The sequence below is a fragment of the Papio anubis genome, chromosome 18 (genome assembly GCF_008728515.1).
Source record: "Papio anubis isolate 15944 chromosome 18, Panubis1.0, whole genome shotgun sequence".
NCBI classification, from domain to species: domain Eukaryota; kingdom Metazoa; phylum Chordata; class Mammalia; order Primates; family Cercopithecidae; genus Papio; species Papio anubis.
In genome coordinates this window covers 48,801,963-48,816,378 of record NC_044993.1, presented here as the reverse complement: position 1 = coordinate 48,816,378, position 14,416 = coordinate 48,801,963, and the positions used below count along the sequence as shown (strand labels likewise).

Sequence of the window (14,416 nt, the reverse complement as noted above, 5' to 3'; positions counted from 1 at the left end):
TAAAGACATATCTAAGACTGGGTAATTTATAAAGAAAAGGAGGTTTAATGGACTCACAGTTCCATGTGACTGGGTCGGCCTCACAGTCGTGGCAGAAGGCAAGGGAGGAGCAAAAGCACATCTTCCATGGCAGCAGGCAAGGGCATGTGCAGGGGAACTCCCTTTTATAAAACCATCAGATCTCGTAAGACTTATTCACCACCATGAGAACAGGATGGGAAACACCTGCCCCTATGATCCAATTACCTCCCACCGAGTCTCTCCCATGACATGTGGTAATTATGGGAGCTACAATTCAAGGAGAGATTTGGGTGGGGACACAGCCAAACCACATCACATAAATTTGGAATTTGTGCAAGAACAGCCTTTACTAGCTCGAATAAAAAAAACAGGTCAGGCCGGGCATGGTGGCAGGCATCTGTAATCCCAGCTACTTGAGAAGCTGAGGCACAAGAATCACTTGAGGCCAGGTGCAGTGGCTCACACCTGTAATCCCAGCATTTTGGGAGGCCAAGACAGGCAGATCACGAGGTCAGGAGATTGAGGGCCATCCTGGCTAACACGGTGAAACCCCATCTTTACTAAAAATAAAAATAAAAAAAAATAATTAGCTGGGCATGGTGTCGGGCACTTGTAGTCCTAGCTACTCTGGAGGCTGAGGCAGGAGAATGGTGTGAACCTGGGAGGCGGAGCTTGCAGTGAGCCAAGATCGCGCCACTGCACTCCAGCCTTGGTGACAGAGCGAGACTTCGTCTCAAAAAAAAAAAAAAAAAAAAAAAGAATCACTTGAACCCAGGAGGTGGAGGTTGCCGTGAGCCGAGATTGCACCATTGCACTCTAGCCTGGGTGACAAGAGCAAAACTCAAAAAAACAATAAGAATAAAAAAAACACTGATCAGACAAAAAAAAAAAAAAAGAGGCCAGGGAAGACTGTTCAGTCTCCCTCTAACCTAGGAAAAAGGAGTCCTGATGGCTTATACCTGAAGAAGGTGGAGGAGAACACAATTTCTCCCCACCTTCCACCTCACGTCGATTGGATTGAATCCAATTCTGAAACTGTGCACGAGGGAGCAAAAATCACAGACAGACTTGTCAAACATCAACCGCTCTCAAAACCCACTATGTATCAGAATCTCCTGATGGCGGTAGATTTAAAAACACGGATTATAACTCAATAATTCCGAACTGTTTCTCTGGTATCTGCATTTTTAACTTTCTCCCAAGGCAGTTCCTATGCACTCCAAAGTTTGAGAACTAGTAGTGTATGTCTCTGTTCTTTCCCGTTTCATGCCTCCAGGCCAAGGTCTCTCTCACTTCACCTTCCCCTGTGCACATGTGATGGTGGGCTCATTTCAAACATGGAGGCCAGCTGGTGACTGCATTGGGATTTGGGTTTAGGAGGAAGTAGAAACTCTCACAGTTCTTAATAGAAGGTGCTATTTTCTCTATTATCCCAGTTCTTCCTAAGACCCTCCCATCAGGTGTGGTCCATTGGACCCTCTAATAGCAAGGTGATGCCTTGTTTGCTGTTGAGATCACTCAATAACCTCTCAGCATTCCATGTATAATAACCTCTCAGCATTCCATGTATAATAATCCTCTGAGCATTCCATGTGTAACATCCTCTCAGCATTCCATGTGTAATAATCTCTCAGCATTCCATGTAAGGAAACAATGTGATTGTGAGCGCAAGACCAAGACAGCCCTGGACTGTAGCTGAATTCTATCACAGCTCCTGTTACTTCCGATAGCATTATCTGGCCCAGTTCACCAGGTAACCAGCACACAGGCTCTGTGAAATACAGATCATGCCTCTCCTGGAATTAGCAAGGGTGTCATTTGCAGGGAGCAGCAGACCAGAAGTGGTAATTCTAAACCCGTGCCAAGATCTTCCTCCATCTCTAATGTGCTAACATTTGGTGTAGTTCAGCAGATGGGAGGGCTAGATTTGGGCACACAGCTGTGTCCTAGACAAAGCTGCTTGGGAAGAGAGAGCCTAGATCCAGATTGAGAGATCTAGTTCACCGAATGTGGTGTGATAATCTGTATTCGTTTCTAAGGCCAGCTGAGGTTCACTTCAATCCAGCCAGGACTGCTTGGCTGATGGGCTGGGGGCAGAAGTTTAGGGTACAACGTGGAATTTCCCATCTCTGGTTCTCCTCTTCCTTATCCTTTTTCTTGCTTTTTTTCATACCTGAGAAGTTAACACACTAATAAGCCCTATTCAGGATGATGGGGTTGGGTGACCCTGCTATCAGAGGGTACATTCAAGCACATAGGGTAGAATACGTTATAAATCAGCTAATAAATAGAAATCAGAGGGTATTATTGTACAGAGAATACCTTGGTCTACTGGATTGAACCTCAGTATCCACATCTGCAAAGCAGAACCAATACGACCTAGTACAAAGTGCTTCACACAAGCCACAGGTGGCATCTTGATATTGTGTGTCTGGTTGTTGTTAAAGTTGCAGCAGAGTTCTCTCAAACCCGAGGACTGAAAACAAATTAAAAGGCAAGTTATTGGCCAGGCGTGCTGGCTTGCACCTGTGATCCCAGCAGTTTGGGAGGCCGAGGCGGGCAGATCACCTGAGGTCAGGAGTTCGAGACCAGCCTGGCCAACATGGTGAAACCCGTCTCTACTAAAAACAGGAAAATTAGCTGGGGGTTGTGGTGGGTGCTTGTCATCCCAGCTACTCGGGAGGCTGAGACAGGAGAATCACTTGAACCCGGGAGGCAGAGGTTGCAGTGAGCTGAGCCAGGGGTGACAAGAGTGAAATTCCATTTAAAAAAAAAAAAGGCAAGTTCTTGTACCACTCTGCCTCTGCAAAACAGGCTTTCTTTACCAGGAACCTGGAGGAAAAGAGTTAACAGGAAGGAAGGCTTCAGGGTTAGTAGTAAAACAGAAAACTGTGGTTTGGGCTTTGAAATGAGAACCTCTAATGAATGAGATAGACTTCTAAAAAAAGGACTTTAACTTGTAGTTAGGGCAGAAACAGTAGGAAAGAAATATAAAAGGAAAAGTAGATGAGGCAGAACCTCATAGGCTCCTGTAAACAGCCTTAGCCCTGCATGGGGGAGAGAAAGTCTGAAGCTGATGTGAGAGGCATCTTTTCATTTTGAAATCTGACCGGGTCCACATGAAAGAAGTAGGGGAATGCCAGAGGGATATGGAAATGGAAGGTTAGAGTAATGTGCTAGTCCATTTTTGCATTGATGGAAAGAAATACCTGAGAGTGGGTGGTTTTTAAAGAGGTATATTTGGCTCATGATTCTGCAGGCTGTACAAGAAGCATGGTGCCAGCATCTGCTTCTGGTGAGGCCTCAGGAAGCTTCCCCTCATGGTGGAAGGGAAGGGGAGCTGGCATGTCACATGGCTAGAGAAGGAGCAAGAGAGAGAGAGGAAGAGGTGCCAGGTTCTTTAACAACCAGCTTTCCTGTGAACTCATAGAGTGAGAACACACTCTTTACCACAGGGAGGGCACCAAGTCATTCAGGAGGGATCCACCCCGAAGACCCAAACACCTCCCTCTAAGCCCCACCTCCCGCATTGGGGATCACATTTCAACATAGGATTTGGAAGGGACAATTAGCCAAACCATGTCAAAGAAGTTGAGAAAGTCTCCACTGCAACAGGAAAAGTGATGGCTGCAAAAGATGTTTATGCTCACACCTAAGTAAGAAGAGTTGCCTGAAGCCTGAGAAATTCAACAGCGAAGAGATACAATGTTTCAGGTAGAAGCATGTGACCCAGAAAATTGGTTTTCGTGACATCTAAGGAGGTACACATGTGGGAAGTATCACCCAACAGGAGCCCCATTGCTGAAATCTGAGGAACTCAAACCAGGACCTTGGACAGAGGGAAATAAAGGCATCTTAAACATGAAAAAGGGCCGGGCGCGGTGGCTCAAGCCTGTATTCCCAGCACTTTGGGAGGCCAAGGTGGGCGGATCACGAGGTCAGGAGTTTGAGACCAACCTAGCCAACATAGTGAAACCCCTGTCTCTACTAAAAATACAAAAAATTAGCTGGGCGTGGTGGCGAGCACCTGTAATCCCAGCTACTGGGAGGCTGAGGAGAATCGCTTGAACCTGGGAGGCGGAGGTTGCAGTGAGCCAAGATGTGGCCACTGCACTCCAGCCTGGGCGACAGTGTGAGACTCCAAGAAAAAATATACGATATGTGAAATAGGGGCCAAGAAAAAAATGCAAAATTGGAGGCATCCCCACTGCACATTTTCAAACTCAGCTAGAAAAATACCTAAAGCTAATATTTACTGAGCACTTACTGAGTAGTAGGCACTCCTGTAAACTCTTATATGATTCGTCTCATTTCTCTAAGAGTATACAAATTACACATTTCAATAGAAAAGGCAATCGGGAGGTGAAAATTCTCTCTGAGATTTGAGAAGTATGATGTCACTATCAACCTTTGGGTTGGAGCTGTTTAATTGGGCTTTAGGATTACAGGATTGCAGATGACGCTGGACAATTGACCTGAATGTACTAAAACTGAAATGTCATTCCCTTTTTATTTACTCTGCTTTCCCTCTATGCTTGCTGCTTACAAATAAAAATGAGATTTTTTTATAGTCTAAGGCTGGTAGCAGCAACCAGATGGAGATTGTAAGAACCATTTGGACTCTGTCTGAAAATATCTCCCCTTTTTTGAGATGAATACTATTTTACAAAAAAACAGAAACAAACAAACAACAACAAAAAAAGCTTGTGTTCACTCGATGGTTCTGATAGCTCCAAATATTTGGAAAGATGGGATACATGAGAGACGTTGGTTTTGAAGTGTCTAACTTTGAGAGAGCAAAGGAACAATAGCAGCTCAAAGGGAGACAGTCTAGATTCCAGCTGCATAATAAGGCAATCAGAATCTTATGAGATACCAGAGTGAGGCATCTTTGACTGTAACAAAGCAAAATAAGAAGGTTTTGGAGTAAGAGAAAATAATTTTATATTTTTTATCTCTTATGCTTCTCTGGAAACATAAGACTGATTTGGAAAAGGAAGAAATGGATCGTGTTAGCTTTAATAAAATAAGAAAATATTAAAGCATTTTATATTGCCAATATCCTGTTATAATTGGACAATTTTATTATTTCAAGAACGCTATTTAATCCTCTCTGGAGAATATATAAATATATAGCTAAGCATCATTTTTACAAACAAACTGGACCATTAGTTTTACCTTGAGATGCAGGGTAGAATCCTCCGGAAATTTTTCCAAAATTAAAAAGAGGAAGTTAAAATCCAAATACATTCTAGGCTCTGTGTTAGTCAGGGTTCTCTAGAGGGCCAGGACTAATAGGATAGATGCATATATGAAGAGGAGTTTATTAAGGAATATTGACTCACACGATCACAAGGTGAAGTCCCACAATAGACCATCTGCAAGCTGAGGAGCAAGGAAGCCAGTCCGAGTCCCCAAACCTCAAAAGTAGGGAAACTGACAGTGCTTCAATCCACAGCTGATAGCCCGAGAGCCCCTGGCAAACCACCGCTGTAGGCCCAAGAGTCCAAAAGCTGAAGATCTTAGAGTCTGATGATGTTCAAGGGCAAGAAGCAACCAGCACAGGAGAAAGAGGGAGGCCAGAAGACTCATCCAGTCTAGTCCTTCTACACTCCTCTGCCTGCTTTTATCCTAGCCGCACTGGCAGCTGATTTTTGTAAGGATTAAATGAGATAGATGATGTATGAATGGACATAGAATGCTTCCTCACATTGTATGCAGGCTGGGTCTGTGTCTCCCATTCCACTGTCTCAAATGTTAATCTCCTTTGGTGACACCCTCTCAAACACACCCAGGAACATTACTTGGCATCTTTCAATCCAATCAAGTTGACACTCAGTATTCACCATCACAGGCTCTGTATGGCCCAGTCCTGACATGAGGTCACATTTAGAGAATAACAGTTGCCACTTGTTGCATGCTTCCATTATGCAAGACAGCATTCTATGTTCATTTATCCATCACCTCATTTAATCTTTACAAAAGCTCTTGTGGGATGGGTCCTGTTATTAGACCTGGTCCAAGTCACCTGCCACTTCTAGACTGAGTTACTATAATGATTTCCTGACTGGTCTCCTTCATTTTCCTCATGAATTTCTGTAATTGTTTCTGACATACCACATTCAGAGGGATCCATTTAAAACACAAATTATATAAAGTTTCTCCTCTGCTTAAAACCCTCCCATGGCTCCCAATTGCACTCAGCATAAAAGCCAAATTTCGTATTTTGGCAGACAAATTCCTGTCTGACTAAATTATCTGTTACCTGTCTGACTTCACCTCTGCACAAAAGGGCCAGACGCAGTGGCTCATGGTTCTGCAGGCTATAAAAACCTGGTGGCCATCCTCCTTGCTTACTTCACCCCAACCACTCATTGTTCCTTGGATATACACTGTCCTGAAGCCGATTTGGCTTTCATTTGCTCAAATGTCACCTTCTTAATGAAGTCTTCTCTAATTACTCTATTTCAAATTGCATTCCACCCACCAGGTTTCCCCATCTCCTCTCCCCTGTTCCATTTTGACACAACACTTAATTTATTTATTTACTGTATTTGTTTCTCATTGTCTATCTCCTCACATAAAAAAGTGATTCCCAAGGAAAAACAGATTTGAGTTTGCTTCATTCAGTGGTGTAGCCCAAGCACCCAAAAAACAGTGCCTGGCACATATGGACGCCAATAATCATTTCTAGAAAAAAAATGTAATAATTCCAGTTTTAAAACGAGGAAACTGCGAAAATGTGGCATGGAATAATCAAAGAACTCACCCAAGGTCAAAGCCCAGGTAGCCTGGCCAGTAGAGCCAATGCATTTATGTCCTCCAAAAAATGCAATTCATTAGCCAAAATGTGAGTTAAAGGTGACTTCTATCAGAAATTCCCTTCACTCCATAACCTTTTCACCATAGACTCCTGCCTTTTCTCTCCCTCACATAGATGGAGAACTATGTCTTACAGAAATAGAGAGAGAGGGGGAGAGAGGTATGTTAGATAGATGATTGATAGATAGATAGATAGATAGATAGATAGATAGATAGATAGATAGATATACAGGCAGACAGATAGATGACATTGACAGGGATAAACCCATAAGAGAAATCCTTGGTTCATTTATAATTACTCTCATTTACACAAAATAACCCAGAATCTCCAGTGAGAGGGAACCGGAGGCTGGGAATAAATGAGGAGTTATCAGTGATAGAATATTGACTGGGGCAAGGATTAAGCTATTAATACGAATACATTTAAAATTGTGTGCTGGGTGTGGTGGTTCATGCCTGTAATCCCAGCACTTTGGAAGGACGAGGTGGGTGAATCACGAGGTCAAGAGATCAAGATCATCCTGGCCAACATGGTGAAACCCCATCTCTACTAAAAATACAAAAATTAGCTAGGCTTGGTGGTGCATGCCTGTAGTCCCAGCTACTCAGGAGACTGAGGCAGGAGAATCGCTTGAACCCAGGAGATGGATGTTGCAGTGAGCTGAGATCACACCATCGCACTCCAGCCTGGTGACAGAGCGAGACTCCGCCTAAAAAAACAAAAAAGTGTGATCCTTGTACATGTATACCCTGTTCCAGTTCTGATTTAGTAGATCTGAGATGAGGACTTCACAGATGAGTCTTAAGTGCACCTCTTGTTAGGAAGCCCTGGAGAGGGTGTGTCCTCTTATTCTACTCTATAGTAACTGTGGAGTGGCTTTGGTTGAACCAATGGAATGGTGCCTTCGTAAAGTCTTCTTCAGACAAAGCCACAAAAGTGACTGAACACTCATCTGATTGGCATGTTTTTAGAATCAGTTGTAACGATTGGAGAAGAACCCTACAAAAAGCAGGCATGGCTTTTCTAGGACTTCATTACCCTCCTCCTCTGAGAAAGCAGCAACACACCTGACTCATCACAGCCCTGGTTGGTAAGAACACATTGTTCATAGAAGCAGAATAATAAGAAACATCGGTAGAAATTTGCAGCCCTCTCCTCCTCTTAACTCCACACCAGGAAGAATGGAGGTTCCTTTGTGGATTAAAGATCCAATTGGATCACGGCCCAAGAATGTAAAGTCTTCAATTAAACACCTTGTGTCCTGTGTAGAATGTCCTATTGAGTCTGACCTTCCCTCTGCAGTTTGCTTCTCTGTCGTGTCAACACATCCATCAACTGCTGCTTCTAGGAGAAAAAAACTTACCTTCCTCCTCCGCTTTAGAATGCCAACAACAAGCAGATAAGCTTCAGAGTAATGGAAATCTGGGACCAGCCACCTAGATTTTCAAGACATTTTTCTGCCCCCACAACTTGAGATTTCATTCCTATGCTGGGCTGTCACGATTCTATGCAGACTAGAATAATTAGGTGTTAGTCATGTAGCGCGTATTAGTCCTTTCTCACACTGCTAATAAAGACATACCCGAGACTGCATCATTTACAAAGGAAAGAGGTTGAATGGACTCACAGTTCCACATGACTGGGGAGGCCTCACAATCATGGCGGAGGGTAAATGAGGAGCAAAGTCACGTCTTACATGGCAGCAGGCAAGAGGATGTGTGCAGGGGAACTCCCCTTCGTAAAACCATCAGATAGCATGAGATTTATTCACTACCATGAGAATAGTATGGGAGAACCACTCCCGTGATTCAATTATCTCCACCTGGCTCCACCCTTGACATGTGGGGATTATTACAATTCAAGGTGAGATTTGGGTGAGAACACAGGCAAATCGTATCATAGAGTCCCACTCATCTGAGTAACCTGCGTGCTCCCCAGCCGCACTTAACAGCAGAGCTTGGGTATCTACTCATGTAGGATCTGTCCTGCCCTATTCTTGTGTCAACTATGACCAGAAAAGAACCATCGAGACTCAGCCCAGCCCTGACTAGAAGTGAGAACTAGACCAACTTTGTCAGAAGTCTGATATCTTTGTCCCTGGAGTGGGTTCTGAGCAAGCCATATTCTTTCTTAGCTACACAAATATACAAACCTGGAAATCCCAAACCTATATTGACTGGTTAGAGCCTTCACTAGCAGTCTCCTTCCTATTGGGGAACAGCAACTCCACACACCTAGGCATCAGTGGAAGTCCTAATACAAATTGAACTGAAACTCTAGGACAGGATGATTTCACCCAGGCTGCCACTGAATAGCTCACATTGTGGTCCTCACCACCAGGACCAAACACACTGAATAGTAATGCCTGCCCACTCAACCTCAGAATAGGAACTCTTCATACATCCCCGCTGCTGACTTCCTCCACTTCTTCCGCAGCCCTGCAGTTACAGCTGAGACCACTCAAGCAAAGGCACCCAATGCCCCCAGATGGAATAATTGCCCCAGACCCCTCGATCCCCTACCCTTCCTTGTCCTCGTCCCAGGACCCAGCACCCTCAAGCCACCCAGATGGAAGCTTTCTCCCAGACACGTCCTCCGGAGTGCAGCCGCACACAGGGAAGCTGACACAATGTCTTCAAACATTTTTAATTGCCCTGTCAAACTGACAATTATAGAACTAATTATTGAGGAGACAATAACAGATACACTGACTGAATCAAGCGTCAACCGAGTTTTTATGTAATTATGCAATTTAATGAATTGACGGCTACAGTAATGGACTATTGCTGGTTAATTAGGGACTCCCTTTATGCTAATAATGCCATTTATTTTTGACTCGCGGTATTTATTTTCAGTGTCGAAAGCATTGGACACGTCTTCCTCTGACACCGGCATGTTGAGTGTTTTTCAGAGGGGTTGGCTGCCAATTGTGCTATTTATAGGCAGCAAGCTTATTCTATTCACTGACTGAAGAGCTCCAAAAGGCTCCTGTTATATTACAAGCATCTCGTTTTACACCCAGATTGGATTTTAATTATCCTGCTGGCTGGGTGAGGTTCCCTGTCTTCCTTCTCCTGAGATCTGGGGAACAGAAAATTAAGGGGTTGTGGCAGATGGTCCCCAAACTGTACCCCATCAAGGTCAGCCCACGCAAAAAGGCAGAGATATCCTTTTATGCTTTATCCTTATTCTCCAGCTTCCCCTGTTCTCCCTAGATCCCTTTTCTAGTACATTGCATGATTAGAAGCCAAAGTGTAGAGCAGTGGTTCTCAACCAGGGGTCAGGGGATACTTGTCAGTGTCTGGAGGCCTTCTGGGTTGTCACCACAAGGGCTCAAGTAAGGAGAGGTCAGGGAAACTGCTGAGCACCCTGCAATGCACAGGACAGCTTCATAAACAAACAAAGAATTATCTTGCCCAAAATGTCAATAGGGCTGAATTTGATAAACCTCGGGATAGAGTATCAATAATCACGAAGCAAGTGGATTTTTGCCACCCTGGTTCTGCAGAGGAAAACAAATATTTCGCAGCATCTAAACCATGATAGAACTGTCAAAAGTATGTGAAGTCAGCTACATAAATTGTGAAACATGAGTCACAGTTACGTTTGTTCTGAAACAGCGTAAAAGCTCACAGGATTCTTTTTCTTTTTATGAAAATAGAAAAATGATGAGCATTCTTTCCCAGAAAAAGCCAGGGTTCTTGCCTTTCTCTTTGGTCACCTAACACCAATGAATGCAAACTTGCCTGTGACAGTTGTTAATTATCTGGAACAAAATGCAAAAACAAAGGAGAATGTGATCAGGTTTTCATAAAGCTAAACTCAGCCAATTTTTCATTTTCAGATTTCATTTTCTTCCTACTCTCTAAGAAGACATCTTGTGTTTTGCCTGTCCAGTTTTCTTTCTTTTCCTTACTTTTGAAAAGAATTATCTCTCACTCATTTTCAGTCTGTTGGTTTGGATGACATGAGACACACCACTAGAACACATGGTAGAATGAGATCCAGGCCTGGCCAATCCTTGTAGACTATTCTCCAGCCGCCTCATCAATTTGTCAGGTAAGTGTGAGTGCCCCAGGAGTTAACCTGTGACTTTTGATAAAGCAAATGAATTTTATTCTTGTCAGCTAGACTGGACTCTGAAATGGTGAAAATCTGGAGCTGATTGAGACATCTTTGTCACACTCAGAAGAAAACATTCCTAAGATATGAAAGCCCAAGAAGGTGAGGGAGGTAGAGGAGGGGAAGGAGGAGCAGGAGGAGGAGAAGGAAAATGAGGAATTAAGGAGGTGAAAGAGGAGGAGAAGGAAGAGGAAGAAGAGTTGAAGGAGGAGGAGGAGGTAGAAGAGAAGGAGGAACAGGAAGAAGAGAAAGAGAAGGAAGAGATTAAAGAGGAGGAGGAGAAAGATAAAGAATAGAGGAGGTGAGAGAGGAGGTGGAAGAGAAGGAGTAGATGGAAGAGGAGGAGGAAGAAAAGAAGGAGAAGGAGAAAGGAGAGGAGGAAGCAGAGAAAGAGGAGGAGGAGGAAGAAGAAGAGGAGGAGGTGGGGGTGGAAAAGGAGAAGGAGAAAGAAGAGGAGGAGGTGGAGGTGAAGATGTAAAAGGAGGAGGAAGAAGAAGAGGTGAAGAAGGAGGAGCAGGAGAAGGAAGAGGACGAGGAGGTGAAAAGGAGGAGGAGGAAAAGGAGGAGAAGGGGGAAGGGGAGGTGGAGGAGGAGAAGGGAAGGGAGAAAGAGGGACAGGGATAGGAAGGGGGGAAGGATAACAAAGGACAAAATTATAGATAGATGATAGATAGATAGATAGATAGATAGATAGATAGATAGATAGATAGATAGATAGATAGATAGATAGATATCTTGGTTCTAGCTGTTTCTATAGCCTGATAATTGCCCAACTTTTCAGTATCATGGGCAATAAATTATCTTCTGGTTTAAGAGCCACCTCCTCATTCTTCTCTTCTGGCTTATCCTCCTCTGCCATGCCCCCAAATGCCGCAGTGCTCAGAGGACTCTCTCCAGGGACCTTTTCCCTCTCCACTCTTCCCTACCTTCACTGAAGTCTTGTCCTCATTTCTTTTCTCGGTTACCATTCATGTATTGAGGACTCTTGATTTAATATTCCCAGGCTTCATCTCTGTCCAGATATCACCACTGCCTGCTGGAAATCTCCAACTGGAAGCCTCAGCAACACCAAAAACCCACCTTCTCATGGATGCACTCCTTACCTTCCCTCCAGCCTTTCTTCGCCTACAATTCTGGTCTCATGGGAGGAACCTTCACTTACTAGGGACCCAGGTCAGGAAATGGACACTATCCTCAATTCCTCCCTTTCTCTCAACCTTGATATCTTGGCTCTGTCACCACTTGGCCCTTATCTCTCCCACCTCTACCCCTCCCTACTTCTTCACTCCTCCGCATATTCTATTCTGCACACCAAACGTACATTCCCCTGCACCCTGTTCCTGGTTCTGCTTGGAAGACCTTCCCAGGCTCCTCAAAATGGGTGAGACACTCCTGCTTTATGCTCACAACCTATATCACTTTTCATTAAAATTGTTTACTTTGATAATAGCTACAGTTAATGAGCTTATTATTATTATTATTACTATTATTATTTGACATATTTTCTTGCTCTTTCTCACCCAGGCTGGAGTGCAGTGGTGCAGTCTTGGGTCACTGAAGCCTCTGCCTGGTTCAAGAGATTCTCCTGTCTCAGCCTCCCGAGTAGCTGGGACTACAGACGTGTGCCACCACACCTGGCTAATTTTGTATTTTTAGTAGAAATGGGATTTCACCATGTTGGCCAGGCTAGTCTTGAACTCCTGACCTCAGGCGATCCACCTGCCTCAGCCTCCCAAAGTGCTGGGATTACAGGCATGGGCCACCACACCTGGCCAATGAGTTTTTCATGTATCAGGATTTTTACCCAAATTATCCTTAATGCTTCTTGCATATCCTTAAAGGAAGACACTGTTATCTCCATTCTACAGATGAAGGAAATAAGAGTACAGACAGTTGCTCAAAGTTGGACAGCCAGGAAAAAAGCAGAACTGGGTACTGATCCAGGCAGGCTGGTCACAAATCCTGTGTATTGATACAATGCTACACTGCCTGTTCATCCTCTCAAGCTGAAAATCAGCTTTTTGGGAATGGCACAGCTTTCATCTGTGTGTCCCTCCTAGCCAGAAGTGCCACACATTGTCAATGAATGTTTGCCTGGTTTAAATAATGAAGTAATAAATGAATAAAATCCCATTCCTCTTTCTGGACATAGGTATTTGTTTTGTTTTGTTTCTCCTGCAACAGGCAGGGTTGAGTCACAGTCAACTTTCAGATTCCATGATGCTATAATTCTAACAAACACTATCCAACTAATAAACTTGCAAACGTAAGTGACTCATCAGTTTCTGTCCTTGTATCAGTCATTTTCTATCGAAGAAGAGCTTGATCATGTGGAGTTTGCATTGTCCAAGGAGAGATGCCAAGTGAACCATCCTTTTAGAAATCACTTTCTCTGCCTTCACTCCTTTCCACCTCAAAAGTCTCAATCGATGAAATAAATGATACTCAAAGTCGCAAATCACCTGGCCCTCCTCCTAATACCCTCTCAAAGAAAAAAAAAGCAGATTGAGGGAGGAAAAAGGGGGAAAGCTCTATGCTCTATAATGAAACCAGGAGAAAATGTTATTTGCTTTCTAGATTGGCACCAGCTTCTCTTCTAACTGGATTCAGAGCAGATCTAATTAGCTGGGCTGAGACCAGGAAAGAGAATTTTTGCATGGTTTGCACCTTCTCAGAATTCCATGGCAACAAAACCATCTGGAATGAGAGTGACAACAGTATATTTAATGTTAATAACCTTACTAGATTCAAGTGCAAAGCGTGCTGGAATTTCAGCAGCATGGACTGATGAGAAGTGGAGAAGCTGAGGTGGAGAGGATGGGGAACTCAAAAGATAGATGCAACCCAAAAGCATTGGGAATGCTTTCCCCAAAGACAAATACTGATGGTGTAATATATATAATCCAAAGTATCCTGCAGTCTTGGGTTCTGCCCTGGTCTGCATCAAGACCCCAAACTGTCCACCGTGATCAGTAGATAAATACAGAAGGAATCCAGGTAGCAGATGACACTTAAAGTGTGGGAAGATTATAATTTCTGTCCATTTATAACAAGACTTCAGAAAATGGCTGCGAGAACAGGAAACAACATCCTATATCCTTGGGAGAAGAAGTTGACAAAATCCAGAGAGAATATAAAAACTAAAGTCAAAAGGGTAGGAGGACAGATTAGCAATCCAATTCCAATGGATAAGTAAAGATCCAGGCAAGGTAACTGAGGCAGATGCAACATGGCAGATGCCAAGAGAAAAGAGGCAAGGGTTGAAACCTCCAATGCCTGTGGAAGTCAGAGAAATAAATGAAGTAAGTCAAGTGGTTCAGAAAAAACTGGTGACCTGGAGGGCACAGGTCCCATCTAAGGAGCAGCTGCTAGTCAACTCCAGTCCATTGGGTGGTCCCAATATTGCTGAGTCTTCCAAGTTTTCAAGACAAGCCACAAATCCAGAGTTTG

General features: G+C 43.8%; 1 long non-coding RNA gene across 1 annotated transcript; it reads left to right on the top strand.

Annotated features, from left to right (window-relative positions):
• The first annotated feature begins 947 nt into the window (after positions 1 to 947).
• Positions 948 to 12,486, top strand: LOC108583518. The gene is made up of 3 exons (XR_001898247.3): positions 948 to 1,774; positions 10,794 to 10,903; positions 11,970 to 12,486. It is a non-coding gene; the product is annotated as an uncharacterized LOC108583518 (long non-coding RNA).
• Positions 12,487 to 14,416: the final 1,930 nt, after the last annotated feature.